This window comes from Danio rerio, chromosome 6 (assembly GCF_052040795.2).
Source record: "Danio rerio strain M-AB ecotype USA chromosome 6, GRCz13ab, whole genome shotgun sequence".
NCBI lineage: Eukaryota > Metazoa > Chordata > Actinopteri > Cypriniformes > Danionidae > Danio > Danio rerio.
In genome coordinates, this window is record NC_141026.1 from 25,222,709 (window position 1) to 25,237,638 (window position 14,930).

Below are 14,930 nucleotides of genomic sequence, written 5' to 3' on the forward strand. Positions count from 1 at the left end.
ACAAATGTGAGATGGCAAAATTAATTTACTAAAGAGAAAGTCAAGATCTCTTATGAGATTTTAGAGGAAAGTAACGTGAGAGCACCAGATTCTTTTATGACGGAGAAAGATCTGAACATTTTAAGCCATTAATGAGATATCTCATGAAACTTAACTAGAGACAAATGTGAGAGTATTAGTGACTAAAAATGTTTTTGTATAATAAAAAATATGTGAGAAGCAGGAGCTAAGCTAACATCTCCTTTTGAAACGTTGTAAAGTAACCTCATTGTCTAGGATAAATATTTGAGATGTTAAAGAGATGTCGTTTCCTTAACATTTTTCTCTAGCTATCACTAAGAAAACAGTTCTGATAAAATGGAAAAACAAATATAACATCAGCATCACACACTGACAACATATACTAATAGAACACATCAATAAAGACAAAACAGATAAATATTTGTGAAAATATGTTTCTTTCATGTCCGTCCTAAGTCCCTTTATTAATCCGGGGTCGCCACAGCGGAATGAACCGCCAACCTATCCAGCAAGTTTTTAGGCAGCGGATGCCCTTCCAGCCGCAACCCATCTCTGGGAAACATCCTCACAAACATTCACACACACACTCATACACTATGGACAATTTAGCCTACCCAATTCACCTGTACCGCATGTCTTTGGACTGTGGGGGAAACCGGAGCACACGGAGGAAACCCACGCGAAGGCAGGGAGAACATGCAAACTCTACACAGAAACGCCAACTGAACCGAGGTTCGAACCAGCGACCTTCTTGCTGTGAGGTGACAGCACAACCTACTGCGCCACTGCCTCACCCGCAAAACAATCAAAATAATAATTTTTTTAATATTTTAATCCTTTAGTTCTTTTTCATGTGTAAAGATATTTGCTTATTGTTGTACATCCTGTATGTTTTAAGCAGTGTGTAAGCGAGACGCACAACTAACACGCTCTGCGCTAGACTTTAGATTAGCTTTCGCGCCTCTTTTTTTAGACCAGAACACCTATGGGCGCACATATGAGTGCAAATGCATTTGCTATTTAAACAGCGTGCAGCAAACATCAAAACGACTCTTTCTGCGAGCTGAAACTTGCAAACAACAATTACATCGTGCCTTGCACTGCATTGTGCCGTGTGTATAATTGGGCCCTATGTCTGTCTGTTTGCATGTATATCTATCTGTCTGTGTTTGCCCACCACCACCCCCTATGTTACCATATGGACTATGTTTCTCTGACTGCCTATCCATCTATCAGACAGACAAAATTCTTGTCTATGCTTACCACTGCCTCCTATTTGGAGAAATAAATTTGCCTAATTGATAGATAGATCTGTTTGTCTGTTTATCTATTCCCACAGCTCTTGTATTAGGACGACTATGCATGTCTGTCTGTCTGTCTATCTATGCCCACACCAGCCCCTCCTGTTAGCAGGACTATACACCTGTGTGTCTGTTTATCTATCTATGCCCACCACCCCCCGCTCTTACATTAGGAGGACAATAGCTATGTTTCCATCCAAAAATGTGAATTAATTTTATGCGCAAAACTGGATTATCGCATAAAAGCTGTGCTAATAAAGCTGCGTTTCCATCTAACAAGTCAAAGCGAACAAAATCGTCACTCCCTGATTAACTGGCGCCAAATATCAACAGTAAAAACGGAATTTGCTGCGGTAGAAGAAGAATTGTCAGTCTTTTCTTCATTTAATAAAGGAATTGTGCCTCAGAAGGGAATCCTGACATGCAGTGAACGCGCTTTGGCGTTTGAAGGCATGAGACACAGAGCACAGATGCTCTTGATTCGGGAGGTCATTAATATTGTAATAACACTAATACTGAAACGGTTAAGGCATTTCAGAATGACCAAAACAACATTTTAGATGTTTTACAGTGTGCTCAGCCTGCTGATTTGTTCATTTTCATACATTTTTATCATTACATGATCTCTTATAACAAAATCAAATGACCTTTTTTAATAAACATACAGGATTTTGTTCAGTAAAGGTGTTTCCATCACAGTTTATGTTCATCTTTTCTTAACGCATTCAAAGTTTATTATGTCTGTCACTGTTCAAAGTGACAGACATAATTCCTGTCGATGCTCAACGCTGACTTTTATTCAGATAAATATGTCTGTCTGGACAGACAGACAGACAGGCAGACACCAACCCCTTCTATAACCCCTCCTATTAGGAGGACTATGTCTGTCTGTCTGTCTTTCGATGACAGGTTAGGAAATTAAGAAAAATAAAGATTAAGAAAATATTGGGCTCTGGGGCTATAGCAAACCCAAGGCCATTTATTTTGTCACTATTATTATTAACATTATCAATTAGCTAATTTATATTATTATATAATCTAATTTTCCACTTGATTTATATTGGATTATTATAAATGTTTTCTATTTTTACTAAAGTAGGTGTACAAGCATACAAAATTAATTTTAACTTTTAAAATGTTAAAAAGGCTGCCAAAATTTGAATAAATAAATAAATAATACACATTTGCAATACATCCTAAATGAGTGCTTTACAATAAATACTTGAATAGGCTTATCTTTAAAAAGCTTACTTTAAACTTTAGCAGAAATCCCTAAAATATCTTTCAAATCCATGCTTCTCATTTCCCATTTGGTCTTGAGTCAATTACAGAGGGTTAGCATGTTTTTTTTTCCTCAGGTATGCTGTCTGATGAAAGCCAGCACTAATATTTCATTGCTCCGTATTATTAGTCTTTTTTATAAAAGGGGAAATTCATTCATTTAAAAGTTTGCATTCTAACTGATTCAACTAGACTTAAACCATGGATTTTCATGAGGTAGATACTCTGCAGCGAGAGACAGTTTGATAACTGTCTGTGTAGGCTATTTGATTTGGTCGCACACTATCTTGGTTATGAGAGGGCAGGATTGTGCAGGTGCGTGTCAGTGGCCCAGACATTGCTTCAGCTGATTCCATTCTGCATGATTTCGCCTATCCTAAGCTCTGTTATTGCACGTTAATGAAAGATACTGTTTGAATTAATTTTTTTGTTCTATGATGCGCTTGGCTAGTCTACCTCTGACTGGACCATTTCCCAGGAACTGTCCTGGGAAATAAGGGACTTTCCTGTGGAAAAACAGGACATCTGTTCAACCTTACTGTGGACTAAATAGGGCTATTTAAAACTCTGATTGAGCTACAGCTACTCCAAGCCATAGTTTAGCGACATCAATGTTTTTCAAATCAAATCAAATAACTTTTATTGTCACATCATCAGCAGCACGTGTGCTATGATGAGTGAAAAGCTTAGGTGATTAGGTATTATTTAAAGTAGATCATTCTAAATAGTCTAGACCACCAACTTTGTATGGATTAACTATTACAGACTTTTGAATATGAAGCATTTAGTTTTTCTATAGAAACTTAATCATTATTTGATCAATTATCTTGTTTATTTTATTATCTGTGTGCAAAGAGGCAGCTATGTACGTCAGCCTAGAAATACCTTCTGCTTTGGTTAATAAGGCACAGCCTCTTAATGAAAGATCTCTTTGTAACCATCTGTTAAAATGATTATTAGTAATTTCAGTAAGTGCATTAAAATTAAGAGAGACTATCATTTTCATTTTTTTGAGAAAATGATGCCTTAAGTAAGAGACTCTTTAACAGGAATAGTGCCAATGAATGTGTCTTAACAATTTTTAAAGCAAATAATTCACATTCATGTAAATAAAGGAATAACTCTGAGGCATTAGAAAACAATTTAGTTAAATGAATTGCTGATTGAGTCTGGTGGCTATTCTTCAAAAAAGGGCCATGTCATTAGATAGTTGACTTATTAACAAGCTTTTACCTTCTGTATACCCTCTAAAGAACTCAACTTAATGAAATTGCTAAATGTTTGAGCAGCAATAAGAAAAAGATAGGTTGACATTGGGCATCGTCTCACGGCTCTTTAAAAAATCTTTTAGTAAAGCCATGATTTTCATCATATTATTTGACACTAGCCAGAAATCTATTCTAGATCGTCTAGAACTTCTTTAATGCTCCAAGTGTATTCTAAGTTAGCCGGGTGTTTTTCCTTCCATATATCAATGAGGTCAAATCGATTCATAAACAATTTTATCAAATTTTAAATTAGTATTTAGCACTGAAGTTTTACCAGGAGGCCATCTATCCATTATCTCTTTTAAAACAACATTAAAGTCGCCCCTAAAAATGAGGAAAGCATTAGGAAATTTAGAACCCAGTCAAGAATTCTTTTCTCCAAACAGATTAATAGAAGGTTGTTATCAGGTTTGTTATTTTGTTATTATTCTTTAAGCAGGAAACCCAGGCCAAACACTCCGAGCCATGAGAGAGCCAGACATCACCGCCCCATTGTGACCAGCAAGAATTCTCATCTGTAGTAATAGAATTTGATTCTTGAAGAAACACAAAATTAGAATTAAAGCGTTTCGTAAACAAAAAACAAGGCCTTACATTAACATTGTACCTTAACCCTCTGACATTCAAGGAAATGATGGATAGTGACATTAAACTTATAACCTACAAGTCGTGATCGGAATTAACAAAATTTACAAAAAAGTCAGTACCGTTACACCTTCAGCGACAACGATAGACAGAAAGCGTGTCTGAAGTTGGGGCTGACGCGATCATCATAGCAGCGTCAGCCAATGAAATTAGTCAGCAACAGGCCACTGTCTGAGCTGGTGTATTTGCATAAAGTGATCTGATTGGCTGACGCTTACGTCGGTCCTTGAAAAGTTGAGCAAGTTCCAACTTCTGCAGGGAGACACATCTCTAAAGCAGCGCAGATGAATACACAATGCAGTCTGGCAATGCCTGACGCCACCCATTCAAAGGGAATAGGAAGCGTTGACGCTGATGCCCTGTGTAAATGGGGCGTTGGTGTAGCATGGCACCATCAAAAAGTCTTTAAACACAAATAAGCAAGTATTTTGTAATACTGCTGAGTTTGTCATAATTAAATAAAAAGTAGTTTCGCTGGCAAAATCCTCGAGGTAAAATTAAAAAATTATGCCCTCAATTAACCATGATGATAGAATAATATTAAAATCCTCAAAGGGGCAAATAAAGAGAGACAGTTGACAAAAGATTGTTAAGGATAATTTAAATGTCCAGGATGATTTCTACCACTCCCTGCACAAAAGCTTTAGCTCCTATAAAATAGGCTATTTTCCAAGCCTTGCTTGCTTTTTGCACCTCTGGCCAGAGTTTCGTTCTTTTTTCATGGGCACTTTTGGGAAGGCCTTCTTTGAAACGCATCTCCTTTTCTGTAAAAAGGTAGAATTTTTTGCAGAATCCCAGATTGCATCTCTGATGGTGCGCAAGGTGAACTGAACAATGATGTCTCTAGCAGTGTTTCTTCCTGAGCAGGTTTTTTTCCAGCTGTGGTGGCGGGCCTTTTTTTTTTTACACAGATCTACCAACTACCTTTGACGTTATTTCAATGACAAATGTTGTGAGCGCAGTATTAAGTCGAGATTGCATTTATGTAAAAGCCTACGAGCATGCAAATCTCTTTACTCTTTACTCAAAACTTCTTGCACGCCCCCTCAAATATACGCAGCTCAAGCACAGATCTTCTAGCGCGCTCTCAAATAAACATTGCTGAAGTGCGATTTAGTGCGTTTATGTAACAAGTTAATCTCCAACATTTAAAAGATTTGCTAGGAATATTTATGAATGTCTCCAATAGACCTACAGAGCGGTATTAATGCGTCCTGAAGTAAAGTGAAACGGCTATACGTTGTGTTTCTTGACCTCACATATCATGCATCTGTCAGTCAGCCAGTCAGCACGTAACCTTAAAAGGTTAAACAAAGGACGCACAGCACTACTACGGTTACAGAAAAGTTTGCGTTGTTATAATTCACTTACCTTTTAATACATTTTGGTGCGATTATCACTCGCTATTAAAAAAACATGACTGAATGTTTTGAATGACAAGCTGTAATGTAGCCGTGACGGGATCAATTTTGGCGTGGCGCCCCACCATGGAAGATTGAATGCAGCAGAAACCAGGTCTAGGTTTGTTGTTGGTGCCATTTTGTGATGGTTTTCCAAGGCAATGAACTACGTCGATACTTCCTGAAAGCTTGCTTTTACCTACAGAGAAAGACGTCTGACTGATTTTAACAACTTCATAGTGAATCTTTATCAATCATCTCTGGAATACCCAAAATCCTGAGGTTACATCGTCTTGTGTATGTTTCTAAATCTTCCAGCCCTCTTTGCATTTGATTAACTTGTTTCCTTACTTGAGTTATTCCCCACTCTAGATGTGTCACTTTTGTCACTATAGAGTGTAGTTCAAAAGACAAAGTGTCCACTTTTTTTTTTTAGATCTGAAATCTGTTCAATTTTGTCAGAGCACGCTATGATATGCGATTTGATCAACAGCAATATGTTGTCTAGCTGGGACGTAATGTCACCACTTGCATTTTTACAAATCTTAACTTTGGCAGCTGCAGACTTACTTGGAGTGATGGGCAAACTTAGGAACTCCTCTTTGGTTATACAAAGAGAGTCCTCCTCACTCATAGCAGCACAGTCATGGCTGCCTCTAGCCAGAGAGCATGTGCTAGTACTTACAGTCTTAACTTTTTCAAAGAGAGCCAACAGTCTGTTTTTTTTACCCATAGTGAAGCCAGAGCTAATTAACAAAATTGTAATTAGGGAGTGCAACTATATGATTAGAATTAAGCTTATAAGCTGCGTTTATAAACATGTTTGGTGCCAGAGCTCATAATTAGTCTACGTCTACTCAAGTCGCCATCTTGGACCTATTTCTGCATATAGCTTTACATATACTTTTCTGGATATACAAATATACAAGAAATTAGCATGTCATATAAAAATGCTACAAAAACACAATAAATAAAACACAACAACTATCATGACAATCTGACAATATAACAATGTTCAAGTACAAATGCAAAACAAAATGACAATATGCAAATTAAGCATGTAACAATAAGTAATAAAAACTGACTTAGTATGTATTTTCTAATGAGTCTGTTTGTTTAGTAATAGACATGTACAAATGTAGTGCTTTGTATTCCCATTACTAATCACTGAATGGAATAGCAAAAGTAAATTGTATATGTGCTACTGCATTTTTTGTTTGTTTGATTTATTTTAAAGAAAACTGAACTTGTGCTTGTTGTTTAGCATCAACATTTTTAAATGATTTTTAGAAAACATCTGTATAACAAGTGGATATGATGGATATGAAATATTTAATTTTTCTGACTGTCATTAATAAAAACAGTTGTGCTGATTAATATTCTATCGAATAGTACTATTTAGTAAGTTACTGTACCTGTTGGTTTGTGGCAGTGACATTGATGCAGACAACTCACCTTTTGGTAAAAATCTACCTTTTAATAGGTTCTTTTTGAGATTTAATTAAAGGATTTTTTCGACTCAGCAGAGCTTAATGTAATCAAAGGAATAAACAATGAACTGGTTGTTTTAACAAGTACAGCATTTTTGTTACACTGCTTTTTTAAAAACAATAAGCTCTATTTTAACGATCCAGGCGCAAAGTCTGAAGCGCAGGGTGCAAAAGCATTAATGGAGTGACCGAATCCACGTTTGCTATTTTAAGGATAGAAAAATATGCTCTGTGCCATGGCGCATGGTCTAACAGGGTTGAGCTTATTCTCTTAATGAGTTATAGGTAGGGCCAGACAGAATCTGCAGACATTTTTTGCTATTTCTGCTGAGAATTTTGGTAAAAATCTGCAGATTTTTGCGGAATTATTTTGGGAGTATAACTAAAACCTTAATATATGAAATAAAAAATAATATCTTTTAAACTTTTATTTAATGTTTAAAATGCTAATCCAATTAGATTCACTTTATTTAGTAAATAAAGCAAGTCTCTCATATAATATATCTAATAAAAGACAGAAAATATTACTGTACAAACTGCATTGTACATAAATCAGATGAACATTTTCATATTAGTCGATAACAGTACTGTAATTAATTTAAAAACTGAATAAATATAGATTTACACACGTTTACTCAAGTAAATAAACAGAATTAATGATGAGCTAAAAATCTGCGTAAATGTGCAGAAAATCTGCGGAATTCCTGTGTATACGATGCCGAAGTTTATATCAGCCTTAACAAAGTGGGGTCACATGTCTTCACGCATGGTAGGAAAAAGTAATTGAAAAATATTGACCTAGAAAATTTAAATCGATTATAGGTTCTAAACATCAATTCCGATTACTTTTCGATTAATGGCCCAGCCCTATGACCATATTAATCGACTGATTATAGATGTTTAGGTTGTTGTAATTCAGTGTTTCTCAAACCCAGTCTTAAGGATGCAACGCTGTGCATTTTTTGTGTAACTTCTTTATTCCATACAACAGTTTCAGATGATCAGCTCATCAGGAGAGAACTCCATGAACTGAACTGAGACAAACAACATGTGCAGAGCAGTGGGTTCACACAGGAAGGATCACTGCTATAGATAATATGCAATCTATTTAGCAAAAATCTCAAAATGAAAGTTAAAACTGTCAATATTTATGACCTTAAGAAGGAACTGTGAACGTAGACCAACTATTTGTTTTTATTCCAAGTTATTATATTTTTTGTGATGTACAACTATAACTACGATTTAATAATAATAATATAAAAAAAAAAAGAAATTGAATTGGTCAAATAATTTTTTCTTAATAATTTGTATAATCTCATTTGTACACTTTTCCATCAGGCTGGGATTAGGGGTAGGGTTTGGGGGCATGCTTCTTTTTTTTAAACAAATCAAGCAATTCCATACATATTAAATCATATGAATTTCAATGAATTAGCAAAACTTCTGACAAAACGTAAAATAAAGCTACATTGGAATTTTTAAGGATATTTCCCCACATTGTTTAAAGTGTCATTCTCCTTTAGTTATGTTCTCTGTCCCTGTCTGATTTGATTTTAATTAGATTTTTATTAGATTTTTGTTTTCTTTTATTTCATTTCAAAAGTGCATCATAAGTTTTAACTTACCCACAGGTTGTTTTGATCTACTACTGGTGTTATGTACGAAACTTTGCACATTTTTTAGAAGAGGGTTATTAGAAAGAATTGTTTTGATGGCTGCAGATCCCAGAGAATTTCAAAGAAGACTTTGATCCATTATATAAGTTGTAAATATATTCATTAATTCATTTTCTTGTCGGCCTAGTCCCTTTATTAATCCGGGGTCGCCACAGCGGAATGAACCGCCAACTTATCCAGCAAGTTTTTACGCAGCTTCCAGCCACAACCCATCTCTGGTAAACATCCACACACACTCATACACTACGGACAATTTAGCCAACCCAATTGACCTGTACCACATGTCTTTGGACTGTGGGGGAAACCGGAGCACCCAGAGGAAACCCACGTGAAGGCAGGGAGAACATGCAAACTCCACACAGAAACGCCAACTGAGCCAAGGTTCAAACCAGCAACCCAGCGACTTTCTTGCTGTGAGGCGACAGCACTACCTACTGCGCCACTGTCTCGCCCACTGTTAAATATCTCTCTCCTGTAAATGTTGTTTTTTTTTTCATTCAGAGGCCTTTGGTGTTTATTAAATGTGATTTTTCACAAACATTGAGGTCAGAGGTATGGCATGAAAATACCATTAAGACAAAAGTATCAAAGGTAAATGTCTTGCTAAATACACTTTTATGGTTGCTAAATAAAAAAATAAAATAAAAAAAACAGACTTTTATTAGTGCACACAAACTGATTCCTAGAGGTGTTGAAGGCATCACTATAGTTAATCTTACTTTGTAGAGAGAAAAAAAAAACTTTCTTACAACTTTCTCTCCTACTTTCTTAAAAGGAATTATTCTTTTAATAATTCCACACACACACACACACACACACACACACACACACACACACACACACACACACACACACACACACACACTTCTGGAGAAAGTCTTATTTGATTTATTTCGGCTGGAATTAAAGCAGTTTTGAATTTTTTAAAAGCCATTCTAAGGTCAAAATTATTAGCCCCTTTAAGTTATATTTTTTCAATAGCCTACAGAACAAGCCATCTTTATACAATAACTTGCCTAATTACCCTAACCTGCCCAATTTACCTAATTAACTTAGTTAAGCATTTAAATGTCACTTTAAGCTGAATATAGTGTCTTGAAAAATATGAAGAGATCATATGCAAAAACCCTCTAAATCTATCAGAACTCTTTTTTTGTAAATGTGGCATTTTCTACGAGCCTTCTCATTAGGTTTAATTTTAGTTTCATTTTAAAGGTAATGATAGGGTTATTAGCTAGTAAATGAAATACCTTTTTTTTTTTTTTCCAAAAATGTAACTTTAGACAATTCTTTGGTGATTAACAAGGTGGATTTTCTTTTGCGTCAAAACCAGCTAAATACACCTGTGTTTTTTTTGCAAAAACCTCTAAATCCAGCTATGGAGACAAAACAGTGTAATTAGTTAGAAATCACTAAAGATGCAATTATAAATTACTTTACGAAACATAAAACACCTAAAATTAAAAATATATAAATCTGTCAAGTAAGTGGTGGTTCATTCCGCTGTGGTAACCCCTGATAAATAAGGGACTAAGCAGAAGGAAAATGAATTAATGAAATCTGTCAGCTAAGTGCATTAATCAATAACATTAAAACTAACATTAATACAATCTTAACAATCTGTTGTCATTTCTGATGTTTGGGATTGAGATTTAATGTAAGTAGAACAATGTAAACATTGTAAACTAAGCTTGGTAGATTCAAAGAATGTAGTGTAAACATTATGAAACATCAATGTCTGTGCATTGTCCATTAATATAAAAAAGTTTATCTGTAATATTAAAAATGTATAGTTTTATACATCAAATTTATCTTTGAAAACTTACATTAGCAAATAAAACACAAGGTCGGCCTATTGGGCAAAAAGGAGATGCCTCTTGATCAGACAATTTTAGAAGCTGTCATTCATTCATTCTCACCATACTTAAGGCCTTCTCTTGCTTCTCTTGTTACACTTCCGACTGTACTTTGTGTTTTCTTTTTCTTATAATGCCCAGAGTTTTGATGTTAAGGTCGATTTCATTTGCTATTTACTGATAGTCGACAGCCTCATCCAGTTCATCAAACTCCATCTTTTAAAATCAAAATCAGTCTCCTTACAAAAGCCGACGTATCGCCGCACTACTACATTGAAAACATGATTTGATTCACAAATTCTGACAGCTTTTGCTGTCAATAGGAAGTGCTGTTCAGTGCCTTTTGCCAACAAACTGTTATTTCTGAATGCGCTGATGCTGGGATTTAGATAATTAGAAGCAAATCTATTTGTTGATGGTGTACTACATCATGCCTAAAGCATGTACTCAATGCCATTATCTCATTTTTGGCGGAAGTAGCGTTTAGCGGCTTTTGCGTCTGAACTCTTCATATCTAGTCAAATATTATGTGCTGTCATCATGGAAGAGATCAAATAAATCAGTTACTGGAAATTAGTTATTAAAACTATTATGTTTAGAAATGTGTTGAAAAAAAATCTCAGTCTCAGTGACGTTAACAACATTAGCATTTTTATATATTAAAAGAGACAGATTGTTTCCATGTAAAATGTTGCTCATGACTGCACTTTTCACTTTTCACTATTCACTTACCTTGTGTGTGAAATTGCTGTACTGTAGTTGGGGACTGAAGTTCTAATTTCTGAACATTCTGTCTAACATGAGCTTTTGCACTTGATGACAAAACTTGTAAAATAACTATAGTTTACTTCTGTTGTCTGTTTAAAACAACCACAGTATGTTTACAGCACATAGAACAAAAATGTATGCCTTAGTTTGCATTATAGTGTGTGTTTTCAGGAAGTTTTCAGAAGCTTATGGTTTTCAGAAGATTAGGAATATGTCATTCTGCTTCTTAAAATATTAAAGCGATGTTGACAGAATTATCTGATTCTGAAGTGCATAATGAGTTCTTAGAAGCAATTAGCATTTACAATTTTATAAAACAAGTCTGAATAATACACACTAAATCAGTTCCAGAATTCAAATGACTATTTGACACTATTTGAGTTGAGATACTGAAGCAAAGACAAAGCCTATAACTGAGGATGGAGACTGTATGTAGCGCATGCTAATGAGAAATGCTCTGTGAGACTCCCACAGGAATTAAAGCTACTGTATCCAATGCAAAAGAGGTTTCAGAGTCGAAATGTTGCAGAGAGCAGTGACAGTCATTCAGAATGGTAATAAATAAACTTTTAGGTGACAAGAGTGATAAATGCTAAGCTCGTACACTTCATAAATATTTAATAAAATGGCACCAGACTATAAATATTCCAAACAGTCCGATAATTGCTAGAGGACCAATGCACTTTAAACCCAAATGACACTGTCATTTTAAAACAGTCTGGAGACATGATGAGTAGCAATGTCTTTTTAATTTCAGCTATTATCAAAAATATATCAGCTACTGAAGACACAGGTCCACAAGAACCGGTATCTAGTCATTTAATAAGCAGAACACGTACTCTTGTGCAATAATTCAAATAGAATTAGAATTGTACATATAATCTATGCCTGTACATATGTAGTTCCCAAACAGATTAACAATATTTTCTAAACAGAACCATACAAAGACATTACAAAATGTGTATAAAATTGCATATCAAACATCTTTAAAAGATTTGAGGGTAGGATTCCTTCATTCGTTGTCTTTTCAGTACAAGTGATCATTATTTCAAACATAGTGAAAGTATGATTATTCTGAAAGCATAAAATTGGAAGAAAGAAATGTCCTTGGGGAACAGACCTTTGTGTCCGTTATATGCTGTATAATTGCTGCTTTTCGCACAACCCTTTGACATACTCAACAGAAAAAAAAAACAAGGATGATTACATGTTCACAAAGACAGAAATCCCTTTAGCGGGTTTTGTAAACAGATTTCAACAAAGCTGGAAAGAGCAAAAATGTTGTTCCTTGATTTCTTTTCAATTATGCTTTAAACTCAAAAATGATTGATCAATGCTATCTAATACATTTTAAGGACTTCAATGAACAACAACAATAACAAAAATTCAATATACTGTAAAAGTAGCCTATGCTCATTTCTTTAGACACCGAAATCCTCCGTTTAGAACATTAATGCAGAAAGTAGAAGACATAAACAAACCAGTACTTCATATCTTTGACAATTCAGATCAACAAAAAGAAATCAATGTAAACAGTGTGACAGAGATACATTTACATCAATTCACCACAATTATTAAACCTTATTTAACAGTGCATTTCACACTCCGGCTATTGCATTCATTACCCATGTACATTGGAGAAACAAGCCAGTGATATATGCAGAAATATGTTACGCCACTTTCAAAGTGTGATGTTCATCGACTAAATCAGGATTGATCCTTAGATGAATCTGGCAAGTTTTAATCGATGTTGGCTGTTGGATGTTTTGCAAAAGTATGGAAAAACTGTGCAGTAAGCATCTTACTTAAAGGTTAATCCTCAATCATATCTGAAAATAACACACTACCTACATCAAACCCAACCAATAGTGTCAAAACCAAAAATGAGATCATGACGCATCTGCCATGACATTTTAGTTTGTATCTACAGCTCTTTTGATTGCTTATTGAATGCAGTGACGTTTGTTTCATGTCAATGCTGTCCAAAACACTCAGCAACCCATGTGCAATGTGCGAGTTCTGTGATGCAAGCATCAAAATTTGTTAGTCTACAAATCATGCTAAATATGAACTGCCCATCCAAAAAAAAAATAATAATAATAATAATAAAATCAACTAACTAAGCAAAACTCAGTGGTTAGCACTGTCATCTCACAGCAAGAAGGCTGCTGGTTCGAGTCCCAGTGGAGCCAGTTGGCATTTCTGTTTGGAGTTTGCATGTTCTCCCTGTGTTTGCATGGGTTTCCTCCGGTTTCCCCCACAGTCCAAAGATATGCGGTATAGATGAATTGGATTAACTAATTTGGCCGTAGTGTATGAGTGTGTGCTTGTAAATGAGTGTGTATGGGTGTTTCCCAGTACTGGGTTGCAGCTGGAAGGACATTCACTGCATAAAACATATGATGGAATAGTTGGAAGTTCATTCCGGCTCAGTTGGCGTTTTTGTGTGGAATTTGCATGTTCTCTCTGCGTTCGCGTGGGTTTCCTCCGGGTGCTCCGGTGTGTGTGTGGATGTTTCCCAGAGATGAGTTGCAGCTAGAAGGGCATCCCCTGCGCAAAAACGTGCTAAATAAGTTGGCGGTTTATTCCGCTGTGGCGACCCCAGATTAATAAAGGGACAAAGCCAACAAGAAAAATTAATAAATGAGTGAAGCAGAGAGTAGCTTTTATTCCTAAGAAGACACACCCTGTGGTCATGGAAAAGATGTTAATCTGTTTCTGAAGGGTTGAATTATTGGCCCAATTAGGTTAAAAACTGTCCAACACATTATTTAAAACTGGAAGTACTAGGTAGTGCACTTTAAAAAACATTCATGTCATTTTGAACACAGTCGTGGCTCATGACGAAAGCTATAGGTGACCTATTATTTAATTATATTAGAATGTATTTCTAATTAGAATTATTAGAATTTATCATTTTTAATTATAATTTTAGAATTTATGTTATGTCTCCAAAGCTTGTGAAAAACAGCATACGTTAATGCTTTTACTTTATAGTAGTTTATTTATTAAGTATCTGTACTGTATATGACATGGGCCTGTTGGTTAGTACATTTCTGTAGTGGTTTGCATGTGTCAAATTGTAAAAGTACACATTTAAAAAAAAAAAAAACAATATCCTACTTAAAAACAACAATAATAATAATAATAATAAAAATAATAATAATAATAATAATGTTAATAACCATTAATATTATTATTAAAGTAGGATTTTTTTCATTTCC

General features: G+C 35.1%; 1 protein-coding gene and 1 long non-coding RNA gene across 2 annotated transcripts in view; both read right to left on the reverse strand.

Moving 5' to 3' along the window:
* LOC147843513 (uncharacterized) overlaps positions 1–14,930 on the reverse strand; it is a 721,012-nt gene that overhangs the window by 22,986 nt on the left and 683,096 nt on the right. The gene's annotated exons all lie outside the window — the stretch shown is intronic.
* Positions 12,437–14,930, reverse strand: part of usp43a (ubiquitin specific peptidase 43a) — a 177,747-nt gene continuing 175,253 nt past the window's right edge. The window contains 1 exon segment of the mRNA NM_001442042.1: positions 12,437–14,930. The gene's annotated coding sequence lies outside the window, so the exon portion shown is untranslated.